This window comes from Urocitellus parryii, unplaced genomic scaffold, assembly GCF_045843805.1.
Source record: "Urocitellus parryii isolate mUroPar1 unplaced genomic scaffold, mUroPar1.hap1 Scaffold_88, whole genome shotgun sequence".
NCBI classification, from domain to species: Eukaryota; Metazoa; Chordata; class Mammalia; order Rodentia; family Sciuridae; genus Urocitellus; species Urocitellus parryii.
Window position 1 is genome coordinate 128,191 of NW_027554213.1, and position 27,970 is coordinate 156,160.

The 27,970-nt window shown below is 53.5% G+C and overlaps 1 pseudogene; it reads left to right on the forward strand.

Annotated features, from left to right (window-relative positions):
* Positions 1 to 139: 139 nt before the first annotated feature.
* Positions 140 to 27,970, forward strand: part of LOC144253051 (ribosome quality control complex subunit TCF25-like) — a 33,435-nt pseudogene continuing 5,604 nt past the window's right edge.

Here is a 27,970-nt window from a genome sequence, read left to right on the forward strand (position 1 = left end):
GTCATCTGTACCCAGCACACTCGAAAACCCAAAGCACTGTACGCAAGGGCTCCCAACTCTCACCTGGAAGCGCCTGCACCTTCTTTGGTGCTAATGGTGACAGGGAAGAAGTTGCGGAGAGCCGCAGCGCGTAGGCGCCATGCGCCAGCGTGCCCTCAGTGCGCAGGCTCACTGGCCGTTCTTTTCTGCTCTTCCTTCTCTTTCTCTCTAGACGTCAGGCTGTCGGGTCCTGTGTCGCACCGGGCCCTCCAGAGGCTGAGGGGGGAACAGCTCGGCCAGGAGCCCCTCGCCCCGGCGCCCTGCAGTTTGTCCTCCATGATGATGATGACGCAGAAGAAGGACCAAAACGGGGTGGGGGGGGCCTCAGGGAAGGATGGTGTCCAAGTCAACAACCGGTTTGAGCTGGTGAGGAGCCGGTCAACCTGTGGGAACTGGCGGCGGGGGGCGGGGGGGGGCGGAGCGTGACGTCATGGGAGGGCGGGGTGGGTGTAAAGTGGGGTCTGTACTGTGGTGAACTGGTGGGCGGGGTCTTGATGTCATGGGTGGGGCCGGGCTACGGGCAGCTCTGCAGTGGAGAGGGCGGGCCATGACGTAAGGGGCGGGGCTAGGGAGGGACCGGGGCGAGCGGGGACGGTGTCGAGGGCAGGTAGGGTCGCAGAGGAGAAGGTGGGGCTGTGCCGATATGGGGCGGGTCTAAGGGCCAAGTAGGCGGGGCGAGCAGTTAAGGGCCCAGGTGACGATACTGAGCTGCATTGGGCAGGGCGGGGGCTTCGCTAAGAGGGTGTGGCTCTGACCTCCAGGGGTGGGACTAAAGGGGAAAGCTGGGGTGGGTTGACGAAATTGAGCTACAGCGGGGAGGGTGTACGGTGGGAGGGGTTGTGGCGGGCAGGACCGGCTAAGGGGGTCGCAGTGAAGGGGATGAGTGATGGGACTGCGCTTCTGCAGGGAGGGCGGCTGCTGCTGTGGGGACGGTGGTGTGTGATGTTAGAAGTGAGGCTGGGGTGAGCAGGGGCGGCGTCAGAAAGGAGGGGGTCCCCTCATTGCAGAGGGGAGGGTGGGGCAGCGGCGTCCAGGGACAGAGTGCCAGGGCAGAGTGTGGCTGTTGACTGCGCTGCAGTGAAGGGGTGGGGCAGGGCTTCCTGATTCGGGTCATCCTAGATTTCATAGTCTAGCATCTCCAAAACCTTTCGGTTTATTCATAACACCTCTGCCTAACCGGGGATGTTGTATCTTGCTCCTTCCTGCCTCCCTCACCTAGGTGTCCCCTACAGGGAGGTAAAGGAAAGTGAAATGCCCGCTGGTGCCACAATGTTTTCCCCTTAGCACGGGCCTCATCTGTAGTTTCTCGTTTGTATGGGTTATCTGATAGTGGCTTCTCTGAGCTGGCAGGTAGCATGACTGTTTTGCTCACCTTGTTATCAGTCTCAGTTGCCCCTGAGTTTTTATTGAGTTGGCAAGTTAAAAGGCTATAATGTTAAAAGACATTGTGGAGTATGGAAATTGTCCTTAGATAGTTTGGGGATTTGCTTTAAAAGTTATTGACCTTGCCACTTAAGAGCTGGTCTAACCCCATAGTCTGGTGGAGGTGGGACTGAAGTCCCTTCTTTGAATTCTCTGTCTGTACCCGATCTCTTCTGTTTCTTAGCCTGAAAGTAACTCTCCCCAGCTTTCTATTTCTTTCTATCTTTTTTATTATGGAAAATTTCAAACACAGAGATATGGTAGTACAGGTACTTCATGTGTCCATCCCCGGGTTCCCTAATTATGGACACTTGGCAACTACTATCTGCCTTGGACTTTCACTCCCTTCTCTCCAGGGATGACTTAAAAACATCCCAGACAGCACACCACTTGCCCTTAAACTTGCCAGTCCTGTTTCTGACAACTCTCAGGATGCACCGCTTTTCATCCTGTCCCATTATTACCAGCTCGGGATCAGTTGTGAAGTCTGCCACTTCACAAACCTTTGGTCCTTATTCAAATGCCCTCCAGATTGTGTTTAAGAATAACTCCGAGGCGGAGGGCATTTACATGTTCTGGGTACCACTCATTTCTTCCTCACAGTCTGGGAAGGGGGGTGATGTTGACAGCAGCGGTGACATCTTCAATTTATACTGGCCTGTGGCTCAGTGCTGGATCCCTTGCCTCAGGCATTGGAGGCAAGGGCTCCATCCCTAGCACTGCAAAAGAAGAAAACAGAAAAAAAAAACCCACATACACATAATTAAATTTAGGCTTTTTTATTTGAACCTTGTGCTCTCTAAACCACACAATGATATTGTCCCTGCTGGTGAAAGTTGGTGGGTGAATAGAGAAATAGAGGTGTTCAGGGTTATGAAAAAAAAAGAAGAGATGATTGTATGTCTGAATGGGAAAAAAATGATGCTTATGTGAATCCCTCCTTGAAATCACTCTGGTCCAAGAGATTGGCTTGGGGCTTTGTGATTGTGTAAGCCTTCTGCTTGTTGTGTGGGGTGTTTTGTTGTGTTGTTGTTGTTGTTTAGTTTTGACTTTTGTACTGGGGATTGAATCAGGGGCATTTTATTACTGAAGCAGGGTCTTGCTAAATTGCTGCACGTCTCACTGAATTGCTGAGGCTGGCTTCAAACTGATGGTCCTCCTGTCTCAGCCTCTCCAGTTGCTGGGAGCTTGCATTGTGGTGCTGGGGATTGAGCCCAGGGCCTCATGCATGCTAAGTATCCTCTTCCACCAAACTGCACCCCTGGCCCCTGCTTTCTAAGGGTATTAGTATCACTGGCTTAGGTCTCCTTCCCAGTCTCTGGATTTGTGCATGAACTCTATATCTGTATCCATGTGTCCAAATGCACCTGACCTTACAGACTAGGGCTTACCTGCTCCTCAGGCTTCCCTGTCTCTGTTGAAAACCACATGCCAAGATCAGCCACCTGGAAGATGTCCCTGGTCTCTTGACATTTGTGCAAACCATTGAAAAGTCCTGTGTGGCTCTAAGTGCACAGGGTTGTGACCCATTCTTCCCAGTCTCCACCTCTGCTTGTCCAGGCTGCCTAGACAGCTCTCCTCACTCGCTTTTCTAGCCTGCTCTGCTCAGCCACACTGCCCTTCCTTTGCTGCCCTCTATGCCTACAGTTCCCCACGTTCAAGTACCAACACATGGCTGGATCTTTCCTCCCTCAGAGGCAGAGTCTCTTCCCCGTCACACCACCATACAGTCTGATTATGGTCACAGTTGCCCTACAGTCCCATTCCCTCTATTCTGGCCCTTTTCCATCTCCTGGCAGTTACCTGCGAACATACTGTATACATTACTTGTTTGTTCTTTGTGTTTTGCATGGGTTTCTTCCTGGGGCTGAAGTGTCTGCTTCCTGAAAGGACTTTGTTGCTAGCTGTGTGTCCCCACCTCCCAGCAGGCATGCACAGAGCTCCTCCTGGAAGACTGAAGGCATGTCTTCCTCAGTGTGCAGGCTCCTGGGCTGTAGAGTCAGTGACTTCCATTCCAATGTGGGATCCACCTCTTCTGGATGTAGGAGCATTGATGAGATACCTGATGAAAGCTTTGGGGATGCTTTCCTTGGCCTTGTGGGACTGTGGTGAAGACATGCTGGGCCCTCAGTGGGCACTCAGCAAGCACGGAAATGATGTGATGTTGAAATGGAGGAAGCAAGAGAGCTTTTCTAGAAGAAAAGCCTCCCGGGTAAATGGACGCAGACACCTATAGGCCTGGTCCCCACCTGCCGCCTAGAGTGTGGACCTTGGTGTCATTCATGGCTCATGGGTGTTCCTTTGGCTTTGGTTAGAAATCACCTTTACTGTCTCAGTCAGGGGGTCCTAAAGACAGCTTACTGAAGTTAAGTCAGATGAAGTGCAGTCAGATGCACCCCAGGGGATTGTAGTGAGTCTTGACAGAGGCATGCACAGCATGAGTACCACACCACATTCTGAGAGCTTGCCACCCTGCAGCCTGTGCCCCCTTTCCCTGCGTGTGTGTGAGTCCTGCCTGTGTCTGCATTTCCCACCAGCAGAGTCTTCCAGAATGTGCTCTTTCCTTCTGTCCTCGCTTGCTTAGCCTGTGCTTTTGAGTTTCATGCAGGCTGTGGGTTTTCGCGGTCAGCTCCTTCTTGCTGAGTAGCAGTGTATTGCAGGGTGTTCATCCGTGGTGTTTCAGGGGACTGACTCAGTTCTGGTTGGGGGCTGCTCTGCCTGGAGCTGCTGAGCTCTAAGGACAGGTGTTTTGTGGGTCTGGGTTTCATTTTGGCTGATGGGGCATCTACAGGGAGAACTGCTGCATCGGGAGTGGATGCGTATACCTGGACCAACAGGTGCTGAGCGCTCCTCCAGCATTTTATTCCACCTGCCTATGGGCTGTGCGAGGCTGAAGGTGCTCCAGCCTCCAGGGAATTGGTGTTGGCAGCCTATGCCCCCAGCCCCCAGCCCTCAGCAGGGACAGTGCTCCTCACTGGCTTTTGATTTACATTTCAATAAAGATGTTGTTGGGTGTCTTTCCATGTGCCTATTGTCCATTTGTTTGTCTTCTTTTTATTAATATTTTTAGTTGTAGATGGACACAATATTTTATTTTTATGTGGTGCTGAGGATCAAACCCAGGGCCTCGCATGTGCTAGGTGATCGCTCTACCGCTGAGTTACAACCCCAGCCCCTGTTTGTCTTCTTTTGTGAACCGTCTCTTCACATTTTGCTACCTGTGGTGGATTCCCAGGCTGCTCTGTGAGCATGGAGCACTGACACCTGGGCAGACATGTGGCTGCTCATCTCGCTGCTGCCTATGGATTTCCAAAGAGGTTCTATTCAGTCAATTCAAGTGTTCTATGGGTTTTTGCCCTTATAACTCATAGGTGGAAATAATAGGAGTGTTTTCACATGCACAGGCCCTGGTTTGATCCCCAGCACCATGCATATGTCCTGTACACACAGCATTTGTTAGTGTTCTGTATGAGGAAGCAGAGGTGTGCATGACATGGAGCTGCTTCATGACTGCACAGCTGGAATGTGAATGCATTGGCCTGACCTCATAGCTGACCTAAGTGCTGTGGTGGGCTGGCTTGCTTACAGGGGGCACGTAACCTGATGCAGTTGGCCCTCCACACCTGCAGCTCCCACCAGCCACAGGTCGAAATATGTCTCAAACTCACAGCTGTGCTGCTTGTGTGTAGATGTGTTTATTGTCATCGCTCCCTGAACAGCACAGTGTGCAGGCTACTGAGACAGGATTTGAGTTAGGTTAGGTTTGTGGTGATGCAGAGGAGAGGCAGAACACACAGGTGTGCACAGGCTCTGTGCAAACACGACACATTCCATAGAGGGGACTGGAAACATTCCCCCACCCCCCTGTGCACGCACATATGCTAAGGGGTGACAGTGCAGTGCAGCCATTGAGAAACGATGTTCTGCAGCAGGACGTCTTAGTATTTGGGACCAGTGGCTACTTTGACATGCTGGTGGAAACCAGATACCTAAAAATCATGAGTTTACTTGATTGCATTGAAAAATTTTCCCTCAGTCCCTTTCAAAGAATTATGTGTGTATGTCTGTCTTGTTTTCGTGTACAGTATAGTTGCTGTTCCCTGATGGTAATTGAAATACGTTTAAATTGTGCTTTAAATAACAAAAAAAATTTAAAAATAAATTTCAGTGTTCAGGCTGATGCTGTTAGGCTGGAATAAAGACTTGAAATGCTGTGGTGGTTTTAAACTTGCCAACACTGTGTCATCTTTATTTTTGATAGTCATTTGATTTTTTTTTCCTTTGGTGCTGGGAATTGAACCCAAGGGTGCTTAACTACTAAGCCACATCCCCAGCCCTTTTAAATTTTTTTTCTTTTTTTTTAAATAATTTTTTTAGTTATAGGTGGGCACAATATATTTATTTTATTATTTTATTTTTATATGGTGCTGAGGATTGAACCCAGTGTCTCACGCATGTTAGGTGAATGCTCCACCACTGAGCCACAACTGCAGCCCCAATTTTTTTTCTTTTGAGACAAGTTCTCACTAGGATGCTTACAGCTTTGATAAGTTGCTGAGGCTGACTTTGAACCTGCGATCAGCCTCAGCTACTAGGATTATAGGCATGTACCACCACACCTGTGATAGTCATTTTATTTTTTTTAAATTATTTGTCCTGAACTTCTCAGAAGATGATATACAGTCAGTCAAAAAAATATATGAAAAAGTGTTCATCAACACTAGCAATTAGAGAAATACAAATCAAAACTACTCTATGATTTCATCTCACTCCAGTGAGAATGGCATCTATTATGAATACAAACAACAAGTGTTGGTGAGGATGTGGGGAAAAGGGAACACTCATACACTGCTGGTGGGACTGCAAATTGGTGCAGCCAATAAGGAAAGCAAGTATGGAGATTTCTTAGAAAATTGGGAATGGAACCACCATTTGACCCAGCTATCCCTCTCCTCGTTCTATACCCAGAAGACTTAAAAACAGCATAATACAGGAATGCGGCCACTCAATGTTTATAGCAGCACAATTCACAATAGCTAAACTGTGGAAACCACCTAGATGCCCTTCAACAGATGAATGGATTAAAAATGTGGCATATATACACAATGGAATGTTACTCAGCAATAAAAGAGAATAAAATCATGACATTGGAGGTAAATGGATAGAGTTAGAGAAGATAATGCTGAGTGAAGTTAGCCAATCCCCAAAAGCAAATGTTGAATGTTTTCTCTGATATAAAGAGGCTGATTCATAGGTAGGGAAGGAGAGCGTGAGAGGAATAGACAAACTCTAGATAGGGCAGTGGGGTGGGAAGGGAAGGGAGGGGAGGGGGCATAGGGTTAGAAATGATGGTGGAATGTTATGGACATTATTATCCAAAGTACACGTATGAAGACATGAATTGGTATGAATACACTTTTTATATAACCAGAGATACGAAAAATTGTGCTCTGTATGTGTAATAAGAATTGTAATGCATTTCGCTGTCATATATAAATAAATTTTTAAAAAATTTATTCTAATTAGTTACACATGACAGTAGACTGCATTTTGACAGGGGCTGGGGCTGTGGCTCAGTGGTAGAGTGCTTACCTAGCATGCATGAGGCACTGGTTTTCATCAGCACCACAAAATAAAATGAAATATTGTGTCCTTCTAAAAACTAAAAAGTAATTTTTTTTAAAAAAAAGAATGTATTTTGATACATCATACATAAATGGAGTATAACTTCTTGTTTTCTGGTTGTAGATGATGTAGAGTTTCACCGTTCATGTAGTCATATGTGCACATAGGGTTATAATGTCCGATTCATTTTACTGTTCTTCCTACCTCCATCCCCCCTCCCTTCCTTTTACTCCCCTCTATCTAATCCAGAGCGCTTCTAGTCTTCCTAGCCACCCCACTCCCACTTGCTATGAATTAGCATTCACATATCAGAGAAAATATTCCGCTTTGGTTTTTCGAGATTGGCTTATTTTGCTTAGCATCATATTCTCCAGCTCTGTCCAGTTATCAGCAATGCCATAATTTTATTCTTTTTTAAAGCTGATTAATATTTCATTGTGTGTATATATATATGTATATATATATATATATACACACACACACACATGTATGTGTATATATATATATATATATATATATATATATACACACACACAATGAAATTTAAATGTATATATTTTTATATAGATATATAAATATATATATATATATATACACTCATATACACATATGCGTGTGTGTGTGTATATATATATATATATATATATATATATATATATACACATATACATATATATATATATACATACATACACCAATCACATTTTCTTTGTCCTTTCATCTGTTGAAGGGCACCAAGGTTGGTTCCATAGTTTAGCTATTGTGAATTGAATTGCTATCACCATTGATGTGGCTGTATCATTATAGAACTTAGTCCTTTGGTATAAACTGAGGAGAGGGATAACTATGTAAAATGGTGGTATCACTACAGATTTTCTGAGGAATCTCCATGCTGTTTTCCAGAGTGGTAACAACAATTAGTCATTTGATGTTGATTGCATCAAGAACAAAACTCCCTGCTGGGCAAAGTGGTCATGCCTGTAACCCCAGTAACTCTAGAGCCTGGGACAGGAGAATTGCCTCATCAGACTTGAGGACAAAATTATTTTAACATGAACAAGAACAATATTAGAAAATTATAATCCTTATTATACGCCCCCTTTTTTTTTAGTTTGAAGTATTGGAATTGAACTCAGGGGTGATGTACCACTAAACTATACCCCCAGCCCTCTATTTTTCACTTTGTCACTGAGGTTGCTCAGGCTGGCCTCAAATTTGCCTTCCTCCTGACTCAGCCTCCCAAATAGAGTCTCTGGGGTGACAGGCATGGCAAGTCGTCTTCACGTCTGGCTCAGCTCTACTTCGCCACGAACACTGTGACCCCTGTGCAGAAATGCCCTCAGCTTTTTTCTCCAGATAAATGTTGAGGATCTTGAGGACGACCCGGTGGTGAACGGAGAGAAGTCTGGTTGTGTGTTAACAGATGCTGCAGTGTCAGGGAACAAAGGAAGGATTCAGCGTGGAAACCCAGAGACCAAGCGGGAAGGAAATGTGGCCAAGGCTGCACCCCCGGAGCAGGTATGGGGACCCCATGGTAACAAGGAGGCTGGCATGTCAGGGAAGGGCTGTGGCATCCTGCCACGTGCCACCTGTTTTGGCTTTTTCTTGGAGGTATAATTTTCTGAATTTGCTTTGGCTGATTCCGTGGGAACCCTGATGAAGTTTGTGCTAAAGTCCTTGAGATCAGTGGCAGCCCCAGGGGTACTGCATGCAGGTCCCTGCCCTGCCTGCTGCCCACTGTGCTCCAGGCAGCTCTGTGCCTTCTGGGAGCAACCACTTCTGGTGAAGCGTCCCTGAGGAGCTTCTCGCTGCCCAGAGGAGCTGGCCCAGTCAGGGGCAGGTGGGCGCCCCAGGCAGCCTGGACCAGCTCTGCAGCAGGGCAGGGTGGGAAAGAGAGGCCACACTGACAGCAGAGGGTATGGGCAGGGTCCTGCTGCAGAAGGATGTGAGGGGCCGCAGGTGCTCCAAGTGGTGCTGGCTTGCTGCTTTGGTTCTCAGTTTTTAAGATTTTGCTTCTCTCCCCATTGATTAAAACATCTTATTTTTATTAGTCTAATGCAAGTGGAAAACTCCAGAAGAAGAAAAGGAAGCAGAAAAATAAGAAAAACATTACAGGAGAAGCCTCGGTATGCGACCAGACTTGACTGGCCCCTGCCCAATCCCTCCGTGCCCCTTGGGCCGTGTCCCTCTCGGTGGTGCTGGGAGAAGACCATTTTATTTGATGTCTTCATTTTTTCCTGTCAGGAGTATAACTATCTAAGAGGTCAAGGACAAAGAAGAGTCACCTACAGTTTTGCTTGTGATTTGCCCCTTTGTTCCTTGGTTGTCATGGCCTACTCCTAGTCTCCGTGTCCCAGCTGCCCTCTGCAGGGAGAGTCCCTTCCCAGCCCTGCTCCCTGTTGCTGTTCACCCAGCCTTCATCCTGCCAGTGCATGAGGGGTGCTGGGTGTGGAAGCCCACAGACCAGATCCCCCTCAGTCAGCACATTTCCGTTCTTGCCTTGACCCTCCTTGTCTCATTGTTTGTCCTGAAGAGAAGTGGTAGCTTTGTTGCTGTTCAGTTGGAGTCACAGGTCCCAGTTCCATTCACCTGAGGATGTGAGCTCACCTGTGAGACATGAAGTGTGGCTCTCTGGCCCAATGGTTCCCAGGGCCTTCTGGATTAGTGATGGTTCTGAGCTTCCTCCTATAATACATCTCTAGATCATCTTTTAGAAAGTACATACCAAATAACTTTTCAAAGTAACTCCTTGTTATTGGTTGTCACAGCACTTGGAGTGAAGCCAGTGTGGCGATTAACAGTTCCTTATGGGCTTTTAGGAAAGTGGGTTGGAGGATATTGACCGCATCTTTGAGAGGATTGAGGATGGCAGTGGGCTCAGCCGCCTGAGTCCCCCACCACTGAGCTCCAGGAAGCATGTCCTGTATGTGGAGCACAGGTATGGCCTTGGCCTCTGATTTTGACGGGGAGGAGTGATTTAGAAAGAGGACAGTTTGCTGTCTTTATTTATTTAGAAGTGTTAAGAGTTCATTATTAAACATTTAGGAAGTAGAAAAAAGGAGAAAGAAGTAAGGAAAAGACATCTGTGTTTCAAAAGGACTTTTTTTTTGGTACTGAGGATTGAATCCAGGGGTGCTTTACCATTGAGCCATATCCCCAGCCCTTTTTATTTTTCTGAGGCAGGATCTCACCAAGTTGCTTAGGGCCTCACTAAATTGCCTAGGCGGTCCTCAAATTTTCGATCTTCCTGGATGCTAGGATTATACCCGAGCATCACTGCACCTGGCTCCTTTTTATTTTTGATTTTGAGACTGGGTATTGTTAGCTTGTTTAGGGCTTGCTAAGTAGCTGAGACCAGCCTCTAACAAGGAGTCCTCCTGCCTTGGCCTCTGAGTAGACACGGGTGTGGCACCATCATGCCCAGCTCAGGACTTCCAAACAGCTTGCCTTTGTATGTCTCATGAGGCGTTTTGAGCTGTACCAGTGTAGTGTCACCCTTGGACGATCACCCATCTCTTGGTCTGGTGGATGCTTAATGAAACCTGATCTTTGCCAGCTTTGGCAAGCAATCTTCCTGTATCGTTGAGGCCCTCCACTCTGCGTCAGGGTGCATGCTCCCTGTACGAAGCCTGGCAGATGAACACTGGACCCGCAGGGGAGACCTACCCCAGGTTCTCTCCTAGCAGTGACCCACTGCATCCCTTGGGTGCCCCATGGGGCCAGTAGTGGTCAGGTCCTATTGCAGGTGGCAGATTTAAAGAAAGCAGGCCTAGAAATCACCTTTCAAGCCCCAAGTCATTGTTCTTTGGCTGGACTCTTACTTAGCTTTCTGCAATTTCGAGTCATTGTAGGAAAGCCTGACTTAATATTTCTTCCTCACATTTCCCACATTCTAGACACTTGAATCCAGACACAGAACTGAAACGGTATTTTGGTGCTCAAGCGGTCCTGGGGGATCAAAGGTAAGGCCTACAGTAGCTGCATTCTCAAGCTGTTTTTACCTGCTTTCATTTCTTATGGGTGGGGGAGCCATTGGAAACCCTGGGGGAGAGGACTGAAAGCCACACTGGACAGATGGAGCCTTCCAGGGCCTGAGCGGGTCGCTGAGACGCCAGGAGGCCAGGCTGTTTCACACCTTCTCAACTGTGCACTCCATATTTTAAAAAGGTCCTACAAGCTGTTAAACTTTGAATCCTGAAATTTTAGCCAGATCCATTTTGTTTCTCTACCAGCAGGAAAAATGACAAAAAGTTGGGGTTCTGAGATCAGTTTTATGTCACCTAACTCGTTCCTGGCTAGTCAGCTTCTGCAGTGTCAGCTGATGGTGAGCAGGCAGTGGAGTGTCCCTTGGCTTTTCCAGGGGAAGTCAGGGCCCATCCTGGGACTTTCTGTAGGAGGTGGGAGTTCCACTCTCCATCTCCGTACCGAAACATCCGGAAGCTTGTGTCTTTTTAAGTATGTGTTTTCTGATTATAGAGCTGAATGCTTTTTGTTAAAGCTCTGAAGCAGTGTAGAGGACACCTGTGGCCATGTCCCCAGGCCTTTCTGCACGCCTCTCGAGGAAGCTGTGCTGGCTTTGGCATGTCGAAGTCCCAGGTGTCTTCTGTGCCTGATGCACAGGGTTCTTTGTTAGGCCAAGGATAGGCGTGTCCACACCTTGGCTGCAGGCCCCCTGCATCCATGCAGCCCTCCGAGAAGTGGCCCACTGTGGGTTTCCTTGAGTACCTGCGCCTTGCCCAGCTGCCCTCCCAGGAACGGTGCCGCCGAGGCCCACCTGCACTCAGTCGTCCTCAGCTACATCCGCGACCACACAGTGCCTTGAAACTGCGTGAGGTGTGCATGTGGTGCCCTTGTCTGACTGGTGTCTGTTGGGTCATGAGTGGGCCAAGGATTGTTTTCAGACTTCGTTTGTTCCCACTTTCCTCGTGTTTAACAGTTTTTGCCTTGTATTTTTGTTTTTAAGTGTTTGAGGACTCATGGGTTTCTGACTTCTGTGTGTTTTGGGTTATTTGTGAAAAGCACTTACATGAGCCACTACCTGCGCTGCTCAGGCCGAGTTCTGCCGCTCATCCCAGCTCTGTCTGCCTGCCCCTGTGTTACATTTTTGCATCATCTTATTTTTGTAAATTATAGTTATTATCAGTCATTAGTTAATAATTACATTTGTTTTTTAGTTTTTGTGGTGCTAGGGAGTGAACCCACAGCCACACACCTCCGAGCCACACACCTCTGAGCTGCCCCCTGCACATATTTCAATTTTATGTATCTATTTTTGAGGTGAGGCCCTCCGTGCTTCCCAGGCTGGTCGCACACTCATGAGTCTGCATGGGCCTCCCCCTCAGCCTCCCAGGCAGCCAGGACCACAGGTCTGTAACCAGGTCAGCTCACTACCTTTATAGTAGCACACTTTTTTGTTGTTTGTTTCTTCAGAAATTTAAGTCCTACTGAAGTATGTCCAGTGAAAAGCTGTGGTTCCCTCCTTCTTGGTCCCCCACCCTTGTCCTGTTGTTCAGAGACCAAACCTTAGCTCCTTTCTGTTCCTCCTTCCTGGTGACCATTCAGGGTTTCCATATAGCTGTGCACTGATCTTTGGGGGGAATCTGACTTCCTCCTGAGACAGATGGGGTCTGCTCCCTTCCCCCTGTCTGTGCTGTCTCCACACCCCCTGTGTTGCGACCCTTAAGGTGCTCCTCCTGACCCTCCCTCCAGCACCCGTCAGGGCTGCCCCCTCCCCTAGACTTCTGGCTGGCAGCTCACCTCAGACAGACCTGGCTGTGCCCAGGATGCTGTAGACTTCCAGGCACCTGTGGTTTCCTTTCCACTGCTTGCTGCGTGTGCAGAGTTGTGCCATGTTGTGCCTCTCAGCCTCTGGCCATGCTTTTCTTTTTGTGTATTTGTTCTTCTCACACAGTTTTCATGTCTCTTTTTGAGAAAAGAAAGATGCTGTTTTGTCCTGTTCTGGGTAGTCCAGCTCCTTATTCCTTGTTTTGTTTTAGTGAAATAGGGCACTGTTGAAAAGCCTAGAGATTGGTCTACACACATCCACATCCCATCACTCAGCTCAGGGTGCAGCCCTTCCAGGCCTGGCTAAGATGCCACCTGGCGAGGGAGCCAGACCCCCTAACAGCAGCTAAGAACTCTTGCCCAAAGGGGGCCTGGTACCCTCAACTTGTCGCTCACACAAGAGTCGCAGGGAGCTGGGTGCCTGAGGACCCTCAACACTCTGCTCTCGGTCTTCTTCCTTGCAGAAATATGCCAATTTCCTCCTCAGTTCTCCTCATTGTTTCCATGTTTTCCTTTTCAAAGATTGGAGTCATATTGCTGGGGTGTGGGTCACAGGTCCACTTCCCTAATTTGCCTCTGGCCATGGCCAGGCATTCCTCCTGTGCAGCGTGTCCCACAGGAAGCAGCTCATTTGCTCAGGGAATTTCAGTGGCCCTGAGCTCCTGCTCTGCACCATGTTCTAGGGTTTCACTTTTGTTTCCTTTTTGTCCCTCTTGCCTTCATGCTGGACTGTTGGCCTCCCTGTTCCCCTGGACCTGATGGTAGCTGCTTGCACAGGTCGCAGCTGGGGTCCCCTCTTCACGCAGCAGTGCTTTGCTCTCCCTCCCTGTGTGCCCCCTGCCCACCGCTCTGCCTCCAGGGAGAGCTGGAGGGATTGGGTGGCCAGCCTGGCCCCTGGCCCGTGGAGGTAAAGCTGTGCCTGTCTCCTCCTCCCCAGGCCGCGACAGAGGCAGCGTGTATACCCCAAGTGCACGTGGCTGACGACTCCCAAGTGCACCTGGCCACGGTACAGCAAGCCAGGTGAGTCTGTCACTCCTGCAGCAGGGGGCTGGCACGCTGGCCTCAGTGCCTTCTGGGTGGGCCTTGCAGCACCATGTGCAGCTGTGTGTGAGGTATGGTGTTCCTGAGGGTGCAGCAGCTTGTATGTCCCCAGCTGGCCTGGCCTGTGCAGAAGCTCTCAACTTCCTTGCCGTCTGCCTAGTCCTCTGGGTGCCATGCTACAGGAAGCAGCTGAACAGAGGCTTGCATTTTTAAGTGTTTTTTTTTGTGTGTGTGCTGGCACTGAGCCCGAGCCCTCCAAGCCACACATGCCAGGCTGGGCTCTGCTGCTGAGCTGCATCCTCAGCCCTTGAGTTTGTTTTCACATTATGATAATTTGGGGGCTGGGGTTGTAGCTCAGTGGTAGAGCACTTGCCTAGCATGTATGAGGCCTTGGGTTCGATTCCTAACACCACATAAAACTAAATAAGCAATATAAATGTATTGTGTCCATCTACAACTAAAAATATTTTAAAAAATCAATAATGTAAGATAGTTTTATGTTTAAAGAAAACAGCCATGCAGAAGGTGCAGGGTAGGAAGTGAATGCCCTCTCTGGGCATCGGCTGCATAGCATAGAGAAGCATCCAGACAGCCCTCTGCAGGTTGATGGGGCACATGCTGTAGAAGAGGTCATGGGTGTGTGGAGGACATGTGTGGAGGGTGGTAACCAACGCACCTCACCTGCTGTGCCTGTGGGGTTGGGGATTCTAGAAGAATCCCCTTGGACTCCCAGTGAGGGTCGCCTGGGAGTTCAAGACCTGTGCTTGTAGGATCAACCCTGATGCCTCTCATGTATCTTCTGTTCCCACCAGGCCTCTTGCCCTTCTAGCAAAGGAACCCGAACATGGTAGAGATAGGGGCTCATTGTCTCAATCTGCAGGACTTGGACCTTGGGCCGGGCTCTCAGGAGGGAGTAGCTCAAGGGAAGCCCATGAGAACCACTGGCCATTTAGCGGTTGTCTTAGCAGACTTGAGTTTTTCAGGTTAACCAGAGGAAATGGTCCCTCCACACAGTCACACAAAAGGAGCAGAACTGTATTTGGTCAGGGGTTACACGTGGCCAAGGCCTCTGACCTGGCCCTGTGCCCACTGCACGCCTCCTGCCCCAGCCCCTCACAGCCACCCTGGCTGCTGGTCCCAACCAGATGTGATCAGGCACCCAGATGGACCTCCATACTCCCATCCCTGAGGTTTGTTGTCCTGGGCCACTTCGGCTCCATCCTTTCCCAGAGCTCATCTGAATTCTATAGAGAAGTGAGTCTTTGTGGAAAGCAGACGGAGGCCAGCTCCTTGGACAGCCCAAGCAAGTAGTGGGAAGCAGGCCCAGGTGTTCTGAGAGAGTCCCCAGATGTCAGCCTCTGGCCCAGAGGCAGCCCAGCCCCAGGCCTGGGTGACCTGTGAGACCCCTCAGATCGAGTGGGTTGGTATCACAGAGTCCTTTCTGAGAACAGCACAAGGGAGACTGTTGGGGCTACTGTGCTCTGTAGAGGCGCCATGTCCTGGCCTCCAGCACACCCTCTCTGTGCACTCTCACCTGCCAGGTCTGTCTATGCGGCCGTTGGAATCGAAAAAAGGCCTTTCTTTCTTTGCGTTTGAACACAGTGAGGAGTACCAGCAGGCACAGCACAAGTTCCTGGTGGCCGTGGAGTCCATGGAGCCAAACAACATTGTGGTGCGTGGGCCCCGCAGCTGCCAGTGGGTGGAGGGCGAGTGCCCGGGCAGCTGCTCCCCTGGCAGTGGGGCCCCCGGAACCAAGGAGCACTGTGGAGACTTGGCACTCAGGAGACTTGGCACTCAGGTGCTGTCCTGCTGGGAGCTGCGTGTAGTGGCACTATGGTCCTTCCCAGGTGCTTCCTCTGTCTTGGGCCTCACTGGGGAGGCAGGGGGAGCATGTAGATCCTGCTGGCCCCATGTCCCCCACGTAGGGGGGGGTGGGAACCTGCTTGCTTTCAGTCCTCTGTCCTGAGATCTTGGAGCCAATACAGCCCCACTGGGCAGGCAGTGTCTCCAGTTCCCACCTGGAGCCAGGTCCAGGCCTTGGCTGGGTAATAGCAGTGCACACCTGGAGTCCAAAGGGAATTTCGTCTGTCACCTGGTGATCATGTCTCCTGGTGTGCACAGGTCTGGTGGACTGCAGGGGTGTCCTGTGGGTCCCTGCCTGTGACCTTCCTCCAGAGCTGCCCTTCTTTTCTGGTAGGTTCTGCTCCAGACAAGCCCCTACCATGTGGTCTCATTCCTGCAGCTCAGTGATGCCTGCCGCTTTCAAGAGGATCAGGAGATGGCATGAGACCTCATAGGTAAGACCCAGTAGGCAGTGCAGCCTGCCTGTTCTCGCCACTAGAGCAGATGCAGGTGGCAGGACGGTGTCATGTAGCACTTTGTGGAAGGTGTGTCATGCCTGGTTTAGTGTGTCCCGGAACTGGGCAGCCATCACTGCAGTCCATTCCAGGAAAACAGCCTGCCATCTTCTATCTTCCCCCAGGCCCCAGAACCCCTGACTTCTGGTCAGACTCTCCATGGCCCTACCTGTGTGGGGAGCCATTCAGTGGAAGCACTGTGCGTGGACTCTGCCCATGGTTGTGTGCCCCATGTGTGGTGTGACCCAGGTTTGCGTGTGCTCTTGGATGGGTAGTACTCCCCCTTTGGACAGATGTGGTTGGCGAATCCGTCATCAGTTGGTGGTTCTGGTTGATCTTCCGTGTCTGCGCGCACGCTGGTGTGGGTGTCTGGGCCGTGTTTGTATCACCTGAGGACTGGGCATGAACAGGACATGTGGCAGTTGCACCCCATGGTGTCGAGGGCGTTTTTCATTCAGGCTCACAAGTTCTGTGGCTGCAATTAATGCCGTGGCACCAGGGAAACCTAGGAGGTCCCATTGCAGGGTCCCAATTCTGTGACCCCTTCTTTCCAGTGCTTCGCTTGTTTGGGGTCTTGGGAGTTGCAGGCACCTACTGTGGCTGACTCCTGCCTCTGTATTGCTGCCCACAGAGCGAGCGCTGTACAGCATGGAGTGTGCCTTCCACCCCCTGTTCAGTCTCACCAGTGGGACACACCAGCTGGACTACCGCAGACCCGAGAACAGGTGAGCTGCCTCTCCTGAGGGCAGCCCTCCCTGTGGGCCTGGGATACTTCTGCAGGCCTCACAGGCCTGTGTCTTGATTCTTAAATCAGTGATGCTTAAGTCAGATTCAGCCTGACAGAGCAGATCTGGGTCTATGCTCTGCTTTATGACATTTCTGTGCTGACCACCTCTGGCATCAGCCCCGAGGCAAGCCTGTATGACCGCAGCAGTCTCCCTGCTGTCCTGTGTGAATTCTTTCTGCTCTGGGCAGCACTGCTTGGCTGTGGCATGGCCCCCACCTTATGGCCACCATGCCCTGTCTCAGTGCAGCAACTTGGCTGCACCGGGCACTCTGTCTAGACTTTCTCCACTGGTTTCTTTTTCTAGTAAACTCTCAGTTCTAAAAATAAGTCCACAGGATGACTAAAGTCACACAGCTTTATGTACCCAACAGTAGCGCCATTGAAATTTGAGGGTAAATTAAAATCATAATTATAACCGTTTTTAGCTCATTTCCCTTGAATAACAAGTAGCAAACCAAAAGCAAGATAATGATTTCAAAAAGCTTGGTTTTCAGGAAGCTGAGGCTGTAGCTCAGTGGCAGAGCTCTTGCCTAGCACATGAGAAGCACTGGTTTGATCTTCAGCAGCACCACATAAAAATAAATAAAATAAAAAATATTCTGTCCATCTACAACAACAACAAAATTGTTTTAAACCCTTTTTTTTAAATATTTATTTTTTAGGTGTAGATGGACACAACACAGGGCCTTTTTTTTTATGTGGTGCTGAGGATCGAACCCGGGTCCCGCCTGTGCTAGGTGAGCGCTCTACAGCTGAGCCACAATCTCAGCCCCAACAACAAAAATTTTTAAAAAACTTTCAGTACATTGGTGTGTGTTCAGCTCTTCAGGCACACACAAAGCTTCTCCCCAGACACAAAATGCATTCGCAGACTCGTATGAGGACCTGGACACTGGCATGGAGCCAGGTGGCCCTCAGAGGCTGCTCTGCTGTTTGCTGCCACTTGAACTCACATGGACCTTTTTGGATGTAGGAGCTTCTACCTTGCCCTCTACAAGCAGATGAGCTTCCTGGAGAAGCGTGGCTGCCCGTGCACCGCACTGGAGTTCTGCAAGCTCATCCTGAGGTGAGTGTCCACCAGGGATCCCACTCCTGCCAGTCCTCACCAGCAGGGGCTTCTGGGCTGCAGAGACCCTGGGCCCTGACATTTTCCTTGCTCTCTTTGTTCTTCCCTCACTGTGTTGCCTGTGAAGCCTTGAGCCAGGCGAGGACTCGCTGTGCATGCTGCTGCTTGTCGACCACCTGGCCTTGCGGGCCCGGAACTATGAGTACTTGATCCGACTCTTCCAGGAGTGGGAGGTAGGTGTGCGCTTGCAGTGTGACTAGTAGCCATAGTGAGGCCATGAAGCAGAGCCAGGGTGGGTTCCAGGGACATCCTGCCCTTTAGTCTCCCTCATCTCTGCTGTTGAGCAGAATCAGGTCTTCCCAGAGGGAAGCAGCCTTGCATCAGAACCCCAAGATGAGCACACAACTGCACCAAGTGTGCGTGTAGAGATGGTGCTTAGTAATGGACAGTCAGGCAGACCACAGAGCTGGGCATGCTAGGCACAGAAAGGGACAGCCACTCAGTGAGGGAGGTTGTGATGCAGGGCTGACAGGGACCCTAGGTCCCGAGTGTGGGGACGACAGTCTGGGTAGTCACGATTGGTTACATGTTCCAGGTCAGAGTTGCACATAAATGCTACCTGCCATCCTGGGGCCCCAGACCCAGGAGAGTGGGATTTGTCTTGGGCTTCACTGAGTGCTAGAGAGCATGCACTATCTTGCTACAGGTGGGGTGTGCACACAAGTCGAAGCAGCAGTGTAGGTGTGTTGGGTCAGGCTCCACGTGTGAAGATCAGTCTCACCTCTCGCTTTAGTGTAGCCGCTGCAAACTGAGTGGGACAAACAGCTGAACAGAGCTTGTCCAGAGGGGGCTCAGGCCTAGGAGGGGCGGAGGGGGAGGCACCTCTACTTGTTCTACTTTTCTGCTTGAACCTTTCACAGTACATATTTTTCGTGAATAAAGAAAAACATTTTTCATAAAAAATAAGTAATGGAAAACAGGTAAATCATTTAAAATCACATAACTCTTTATACAGTTGGCCAAGAAGTCTCACTTCCAGGGATCTAGTTTACATAGATTCCAGGAGCTCAGGAGAATGGCTATAAAAAACCCACGGGGTCCCCAGAACCAGCCACAGAGGAATGTTTGTGGTGGTTTATAAGATTACAGAACTCTGTGGAGATGAGCATTCCCTGTTAATGGAAAAGCATGGAGTAGATCATGTCTGTTACATCGCACATAGAGAAAGGCAGGGAAATGTTTGAAGAGGGTAGTGGCCCTCTAGGTGGGGGCAGTCATAGCTTGGCTGCCTTCACTCTGGACCCTGCTGTGTGGGGAGAGGGAGTCGCTCCTGTCCCCCACAGTGCTGAGCCTGAGGGGCTCAACAGAGCTCTTTTCCCACTGACGTTGCCCTTCTGCACATTGAAGACCCCCAGGTGGAGCAAGTCCTCCATCCAGGTGTGGGGGTGGCCCGCTTTGTCAGCTCACTGTGGTGCACCTGGTCCTGACAGAGGGCAGGCCCCTCACCTGGCCTCTCGCTCCCTTGTAGGCTCATCGGAACCTGTCGCAGCTCCCAAATTTTGCCTTCTCGGTTGCATTGGCATACTTCCTGTTGAGTCAGCAGACAGACCTCCCCCAGCATGAGCTCAGCTCTGCCAGAGAGAAGGCCTCCCTCTTGATCCAGCAGGCACACACCATGTTCCCTGGAGGTAGGTACCACGCTGGCCTGTGCAGTGGTTCTTCCTGAGGGTGGAGACCTGGTCCCAGCCCTGCCTTGTGCTTGAAGAAAGATGTGTTCTCCAGCCGGCCTAAAAACTGCTGATGTTGCAGTTAGCTGATTATCCACCTCAGCGGGCCAACTGCATGCCAGCCAGGTGGGAGGGGGCCTTGGGTGAGGGACAAACTGTGTGTCCACTAACTTTGCTGTTAGTTACAGGGCAGGAGAGAGATACAGGGTATGCACATTGGTGTTTAGTGTTAGGGAGAGAAACAGCAGCAGAGGGTTGAGCGGGGCCTGGACCTGATCCAGAGGCAGTGTGTGGTATGGCCCTGCATTTCCAGGGTGCCCCCCCACACACTAGGCCTCTATCTGAACCCAGGGCAGGCCCAGGGGGCTGCTGCCTACTCAGGCGACGGGTGGCGAACCTTCTCCACAAGCACGCAGGAAGTGACCCTCTAGAGGAGGCCGTCCTTGCGCTTGAGGGTATGAGTGTTTGTGACAGAGGTGTGCACACACTCGGTGACTGCCCCTCTGAGGGGAAGTCCCAGAGTCAGCACTGCTTTGTTGGCTCTGACGAAGCCATGGAGAGGCCCCAGCACTGGGTGGACGCGAGCACAAGCAGACCCACCTGCAGTGTCCAGAGCTCCCTGTCAGGAGCAGAGCCAGCTCACCAACTCAGGGCTCAGCCCATCATCCCAGCAGCCACCTCTGTCCCCCTCGGGTTCGATGCAACTGGGAGCCCTCGATAGGCCAGCCGAGGTGGGGGGACACAGGGCCACAGGGCCCACGTTGAATAACAGAGCTGCCATGGCTATCCCTCAGGAGAGACCCTACTGCGGCTTGTCCCTGGGAGGCAGTTGGTAGGCCGGCTTTCCCAGCAGCTGCCTCTGGCATGGTCTCCGCATGTGGGCAGTGTAGGGAAGCCCTGCCTACTCAGCCGGAGAGTACTGCATGGGGACAGTACTAGAGCTGGAGAGGCCCTGACCCAGAGGACTGGACACCCAGAGCCCGTGACCATGTGTTGGCCACTGTCCTTACCATGGGGCCCTGTGGGGTCACCTCCTCCAGGGCACTGGCCGACCCCACTCCCACCAGTCTGTCCTAGGGTCTGTTGCTCATGCTTGAAGGGTGATGGCAAGTCTCCCTGAGATGTGGAAGGGCACTTGGAGTACAAGGGTCTGCCTCCAGGGTGCATAGGTACCTGCTCATCCTTTGTGGACCCCCATCCTCAGCCACTCCCCCTGCAGCAGCTCAGAACGCTGGTCAGACTCAAGGACCCCGTGGCCTTGCAGCCTCTGTGACGTCACGAGTCCAGTCGTGTCTGTGATCAGGGCCCACAGGGCCCCAGGTCCTTGTCCTGGCCACTGAGCACCTGAGCCTCTGCTTCCTCCTGCAGTCCTCATGCCCTTGCTCGAGTACTGCAGTGTGCGGACCGATGCCACCATCTCCAATCACCGCTTCTTTGGACCAGATGCTGAGATAAGGTAGAGCCTTGGTGCCCTGCTGGGATAACTCCTGGTGGGCATCCTCGTCGCCTCCTGGGGGCCCTCGCTTATCCTCAGGGCAGTGGAGGGGTGGCAGGTACGCTCTGCACCGCAGGGTCAGGGTGTGTGTGTGGCTCTGTCTCCTGGAAACCTGCTTCAGCCTGGTGGCAATCTCGGAGACAGGAAACCCCTGGGGATGTTGGTTACTGTCCCCTAAGGAAGGCCTGGAGTCTGTGTCCACATATGGGTCACCTTACGTCTGAAGAGAAACACTGGTGGGTCAAGTAAATGGCCTCTGGCCTAAGACATGAGGTTCACTAGATGCCTTTTGACAGGAGTGGGCAGCAGGGCTTAAGGTCAGACAGCATGACCCACAGGCACTGGCTGTGGGCAGAGGGGCTCTCGTTGCTGGTATGTTCCACGTTCTGCATTGGCACATATCACCTTTTTCATGTTTCTCATAAAAAATACAGAGGAGACATCCAGGTGTAGTAGCACAGCCTATGAGCCCAGCAACTCTGGAGGCTGAGGAGGGGGATCCAGCCTCAACAACTCAGCGAGACCCTGTCTCAAAGTAAAAAGTAAAGGGGGCTGGAGTTGTGGTTCAGTGGTGGAGCACTTGCCTTTAACTTGTGAGGCACTGGGTTTGATCCTCAGTTCCACATAAAAATAATAATAAAATAAAGATATTGTGTCCATTTAGAACTAAAAATATATAAGATATGAAAAATAAAAAGGCTGGGGATGTGGCTTAGTGATAGAGTACCCCTGGGCTCAATCCCCAGTACCAGAAATAAAAAGAAAACATAAATGAAAGAAAAACATGTTATGGGGGTCCACCCCAGAATCCCCGTCCCCTAGCCAGCCTTCGTCCTCTGCACTTGCTCTCTGCAGACACACATGTACACTGAGCAACTCAGTCAGCTGAGGAGCACAGACAGCACCAATTCGAAGTCGCAGACCTGTATGCCCTCCCTTCAGGAGGTGAACTGTCCATCAGTAGCTGAGAGACAGCCTCTTTTTGCTAAAGAAGGTCCTGCTAGGGGATCTGCTCACAGGCTTTGCTCCCACAGTCAGGTCCCACCCTGACCCAGGCTTTGCTCCCAAAGCTAGCGCCCATCCTACAAGCTGACCTTGCTCCCACAGCCAGCTCCCTATCCCTGACCTTGGCCTTACTCCTACAGCCAGCCCACTGCCCTGACACTGGCCTTGCTCTACCCAGCTCCCCATCCCTGACCCTGGCCGTGCTCCACCCAACTCCCCATCTCTGACCATGGCCTTGCTCCCACAGCCAGTCCCCCATCCCTGACCCTGGCCTTATTCCCACAGCCAACACCCCATCCCTGACCCTGGCCTTGCTCCACACAGCTCCCCATCCCTGACCTTGGCCTTGCTCCACCTAGCTTGCAATCCCTGACCCAGGCCTTGTTCCCACAGCCAGCTCCCCATCCCTGACCCAGGCCTTGCTCCACACAGCTCTCCATCCCTAACCCGGGCCTTGCTCCCACAGCCAGTCCCCCATCCCTGACCCAGGCCTGGCTCCACCCAGCTCCCCATCCCTGACCCTGGCCTTGCTCCACCCAGCTCCCCATCCCTGATCCTGGCCTTATTCCCACAGCCAGCCCACCATCCCTGACCCAAGCCTTTCTCCCACAGCAAGCTCCCCATCCCTGACCCAGGCCTTGCTCCACAGCCAGCCCCCCATGCCTGACCCAGGCCTTGCTCCACAGCCAGCCCCCCATCACTGACCCAGGCTTGCTCCCACAGCCAGCTCCGCATCCCTGACCCTGGCCTTGCTCCACCCAGTTCCCCATCCCTGACCCAGGTCTTGATCCACCCAGCTCCCCATCCCTGACCTTGGCCTTGCTCCACCCAGCTCCTCATCCCTGACCCAGGCCTTGTTCCCACAGCCAGGCCCCTGCCCTGACCCTGGCCATATTCCCACAGCCAGCTCCCAATCCCTACCCTGGCCTTGCTCCACCCAGCCCCCCATGTCTGACCCAGGCCTTGTACCCCAGCCAGTCCCCAATCACTGACCCAGGCCTTGCTCCACCCAGCTCCCATCCCTGACCCACGTATTGCTCCCACAGCCACTCCCCTGCCCTGACCATGGCCTTGCACCCACAGCCAGTACCCTATCCCTGACCCAGGACTTGCTCTACCCAGCTCCCCATCTCTGACACAGGCATTGCTCCCACACACAGCTCCCCATCCCTGACCTTGGCCTTGCTCAACCCAGCTCCCCATCCCTGACCCTGGCCTTGCTCCCAAAACCAGTCACCCATCCCTGACCCTGGCCTTGCTCCCACAGCCAGTCCCCCATCCCTGACCCAGGCCTTGCTCCACCCAGCTCCCCATCCATGACCCTGCCCTTGCTCCACCCAGCTCCCATCACTGACCCAGGTCTTGCTCCCACAGCCAGTCCCCTACCATGACCATGGCCTACTTCCCACACCCAGCTCCCATCCCTGACCTTGGCCTTGCTCCACCCAGCCCCCCATCCCTGACCCTGGCCTTGCTCCCACAGCCAGCTCCCCATCCCTGACCTTGGCCTTGCTCCACCCAGCTCCCCATCCCTGACCCTGGCCTTGCTCCACCCAGCTCCCCATCCCTGACCCAGGTCTTGCTCCCAGAGACAGCCCCCCATCCCTGACCCAGGCCTTGCTCCACCCAGCTCCCCATCCCTGACACAGGCTTGATCCCAAAGCCAGCCCCCCATCTCTGACCTTGGCCTTGCTCCACCCAGCTCCCCATCCCTGACCCAGGCATTGATCCCACAGCCAGCCCCCAATCCCTGACCCAAGCCTTGCTCCACCCAGCTCCCCATCGCTGACCCAGGCTTGCTCCCACAGCCAGCTCCCCATCCCTGACCCTGGCCTTGCTCCACCCAGCTCCCCATCCCTGACCTTGGCCTTGCTCCACCCAGCTCCCATCCCTGACCCAGGCCTTGATCCCACAGCCAGCCCCCAATCCCTGACCCAAGCCTTGTTCCCACAGCCAGTCCCCCATCCCTGACCCAGACCTTGTTCCACCCAGCTCTCCATCCCTGACCCTGGCCTTGCTCCACCCAGCTCCCCATCCCTGACCCAGGTCTTGCTCCCAGAGCCAGCCCCCCATCCCTGACCCAGGCCTTGCTCCACCCAGCTCCCCATCCCTGACCCAGGCATTGATCCCACAGCCAGCCCCCAATCCCTGACCCAAGCCTTGCTCCACCCAGCTCCCCATCGCTGACCCAGGCTTGCTCCCACAGCAAGCTCCCCATCCCTGACCTTGGCCTTGCTCCACCCAGCTCCCATCCCTGACCCAGGCCTTGATCCCACAGCCAGCCCCCAATCCCTGACCCAAGCCTTGTTCCCACAGCCAGTCCCCCATCCCTGACCCAGACCTTGCTCCACCCAGCTCTCCATCCCTGACCCTGGCCTTGCTCCCACAGCCAGTCCCCCATCCCTGACCCAGGACTTGCTCCACCCCGCTCCCCATCCCTGACCCAGGCCTTGCTCCCACACCCAGCTCCCCATCCCTGACCTTGGCCTTGCTCCACCCAGCTCCCCATCCCTGACCCTGGCCTTGCTCCCACAGCCAGTCCCCAATCCCTGACCCTGGCCTTGCTCCCACAGCCTGTTCCCCATCCCTGACCCAGGCCTTACTCCACCCAGCTCCCCATCCCTGATCCTGGCCTTATTCCCACAGCCAGCCCACCATCCCTGACCCAAGCCTTTCTCCCACAGCAAGCTCCCCATCCCTGACCCAGGCCTTGCTCCACAGCCAGCCCCCCATGCCTGACCCAGGCCTTGCTCCACAGCCAGCCCCCCATCACTGACCCAGGCTTGCTCCCACAGCCAGCTCCGCATCCCTGACCCTGGCCTTGCTCCACCCAGTTCCCCATCCCTGACCCAGGTCTTGATCCACCCAGCTCCCCATCCCTGACCTTGGCCTTGCTCCACCCAGCTCCTCATCCCTGACCCAGGCCTTGTTCCCACAGCCAGGCCCCTGCCCTGACCCTGGCCATATTCCCACAGCCAGCTCCCAATCCCTACCCTGGCCTTGCTCCACCCAGCCCCCCATGTCTGACCCAGGCCTTGTACCCCAGCCAGTCCCCAATCACTGACCCAGGCCTTGCTCCACCCAGCTCCCATCCCTGACCCACGTATTGCTCCCACAGCCACTCCCCTGCCCTGACCATGGCCTTGCACCCACAGCCAGTACCCTATCCCTGACCCAGGACTTGCTCTACCCAGCTCCCCATCTCTGACACAGGCATTGCTCCCACACACAGCTCCCCATCCCTGACCTTGGCCTTGCTCAACCCAGCTCCCCATCCCTGACCCTGGCCTTGCTCCCAAAACCAGTCACCCATCCCTGACCCTGGCCTTGCTCCCACAGCCAGTCCCCCATCCCTGACCCAGGCCTTGCTCCACCCAGCTCCCCATCCATGACCCTGCCCTTGCTCCACCCAGCTCCCATCACTGACCCAGGTCTTGCTCCCACAGCCAGTCCCCTACCATGACCATGGCCTACTTCCCACACCCAGCTCCCATCCCTGACCTTGGCCTTGCTCCACCCAGCCCCCCATCCCTGACCCTGGCCTTGCTCCCACAGCCAGCTCCCCATCCCTGACCTTGGCCTTGCTCCACCCAGCTCCCCATCCCTGACCCTGGCCTTGCTCCACCCAGCTCCCCATCCCTGACCCAGGTCTTGCTCCCAGAGACAGCCCCCCATCCCTGACCCAGGCCTTGCTCCACCCAGCTCCCCATCCCTGACACAGGCTTGATCCCAAAGCCAGCCCCCCATCTCTGACCTTGGCCTTGCTCCACCCAGCTCCCCATCCCTGACCCAGGCATTGATCCCACAGCCAGCCCCCAATCCCTGACCCAAGCCTTGCTCCACCCAGCTCCCCATCGCTGACCCAGGCTTGCTCCCACAGCCAGCTCCCCATCCCTGACCCTGGCCTTGCTCCACCCAGCTCCCCATCCCTGACCTTGGCCTTGCTCCACCCAGCTCCCATCCCTGACCCAGGCCTTGATCCCACAGCCAGCCCCCAATCCCTGACCCAAGCCTTGTTCCCACAGCCAGTCCCCCATCCCTGACCCAGACCTTGTTCCACCCAGCTCTCCATCCCTGACCCTGGCCTTGCTCCACCCAGCTCCCCATCCCTGACCCAGGTCTTGCTCCCAGAGCCAGCCCCCCATCCCTGACCCAGGCCTTGCTCCACCCAGCTCCCCATCCCTGACCCAGGCATTGATCCCACAGCCAGCCCCCAATCCCTGACCCAAGCCTTGCTCCACCCAGCTCCCCATCGCTGACCCAGGCTTGCTCCCACAGCAAGCTCCCCATCCCTGACCTTGGCCTTGCTCCACCCAGCTCCCATCCCTGACCCAGGCCTTGATCCCACAGCCAGCCCCCAATCCCTGACCCAAGCCTTGTTCCCACAGCCAGTCCCCCATCCCTGACCCAGACCTTGCTCCACCCAGCTCTCCATCCCTGACCCTGGCCTTGCTCCCACAGCCAGTCCCCCATCCCTGACCCAGGACTTGCTCCACCCCGCTCCCCATCCCTGACCCAGGCCTTGCTCCCACACCCAGCTCCCCATCCCTGACCTTGGCCTTGCTCCACCCAGCTCCCCATCCCTGACCCTGGCCTTGCTCCCACAGCCAGTCCCCAATCCCTGACCCTGGCCTTGCTCCCACAGCCTGTTCCCCATCCCTGACCCAGGCCTTACTCCACCCAGCTCCCCATCCCTGATCCTGGCCTTATTCCCACAGCCAGCCCACCATCCCTGACCCAAGCCTTTCTCCCACAGCAAGCTCCCCATCCCTGACCCAGGCCTTGCTCCACAGCCAGCCCCCCATGCCTGACCCAGGCCTTGCTCCACAGCCAGCCCCCCATCACTGACCCAGGCTTGCTCCCACAGCCAGCTCCGCATCCCTGACCCTGGCCTTGCTCCACCCAGTTCCCCATCCCTGACCCAGGTCTTGATCCACCCAGCTCCCCATCCCTGACCTTGGCCTTGCTCCACCCAGCTCCTCATCCCTGACCCAGGCCTTGTTCCCACAGCCAGGCCCCTGCCCTGACCCTGGCCATATTCCCACAGCCAGCTCCCAATCCCTACCCTGGCCTTGCTCCACCCAGCCCCCCATGTCTGACCCAGGCCTTGTACCCCAGCCAGTCCCCAATCACTGACCCAGGCCTTGCTCCACCCAGCTCCCATCCCTGACCCACGTATTGCTCCCACAGCCACTCCCCTGCCCTGACCATGGCCTTGCACCCACAGCCAGTACCCTATCCCTGACCCAGGACTTGCTCTACCCAGCTCCCCATCTCTGACACAGGCATTGCTCCCACACACAGCTCCCCATCCCTGACCTTGGCCTTGCTCAACCCAGCTCCCCATCCCTGACCCTGGCCTTGCTCCCAAAACCAGTCACCCATCCCTGACCCTGGCCTTGCTCCCACAGCCAGTCCCCCATCCCTGACCCAGGCCTTGCTCCACCCAGCTCCCCATCCATGACCCTGCCCTTGCTCCACCCAGCTCCCATCACTGACCCAGGTCTTGCTCCCACAGCCAGTCCCCTACCATGACCATGGCCTACTTCCCACACCCAGCTCCCATCCCTGACCTTGGCCTTGCTCCACCCAGCCCCCCATCCCTGACCCTGGCCTTGCTCC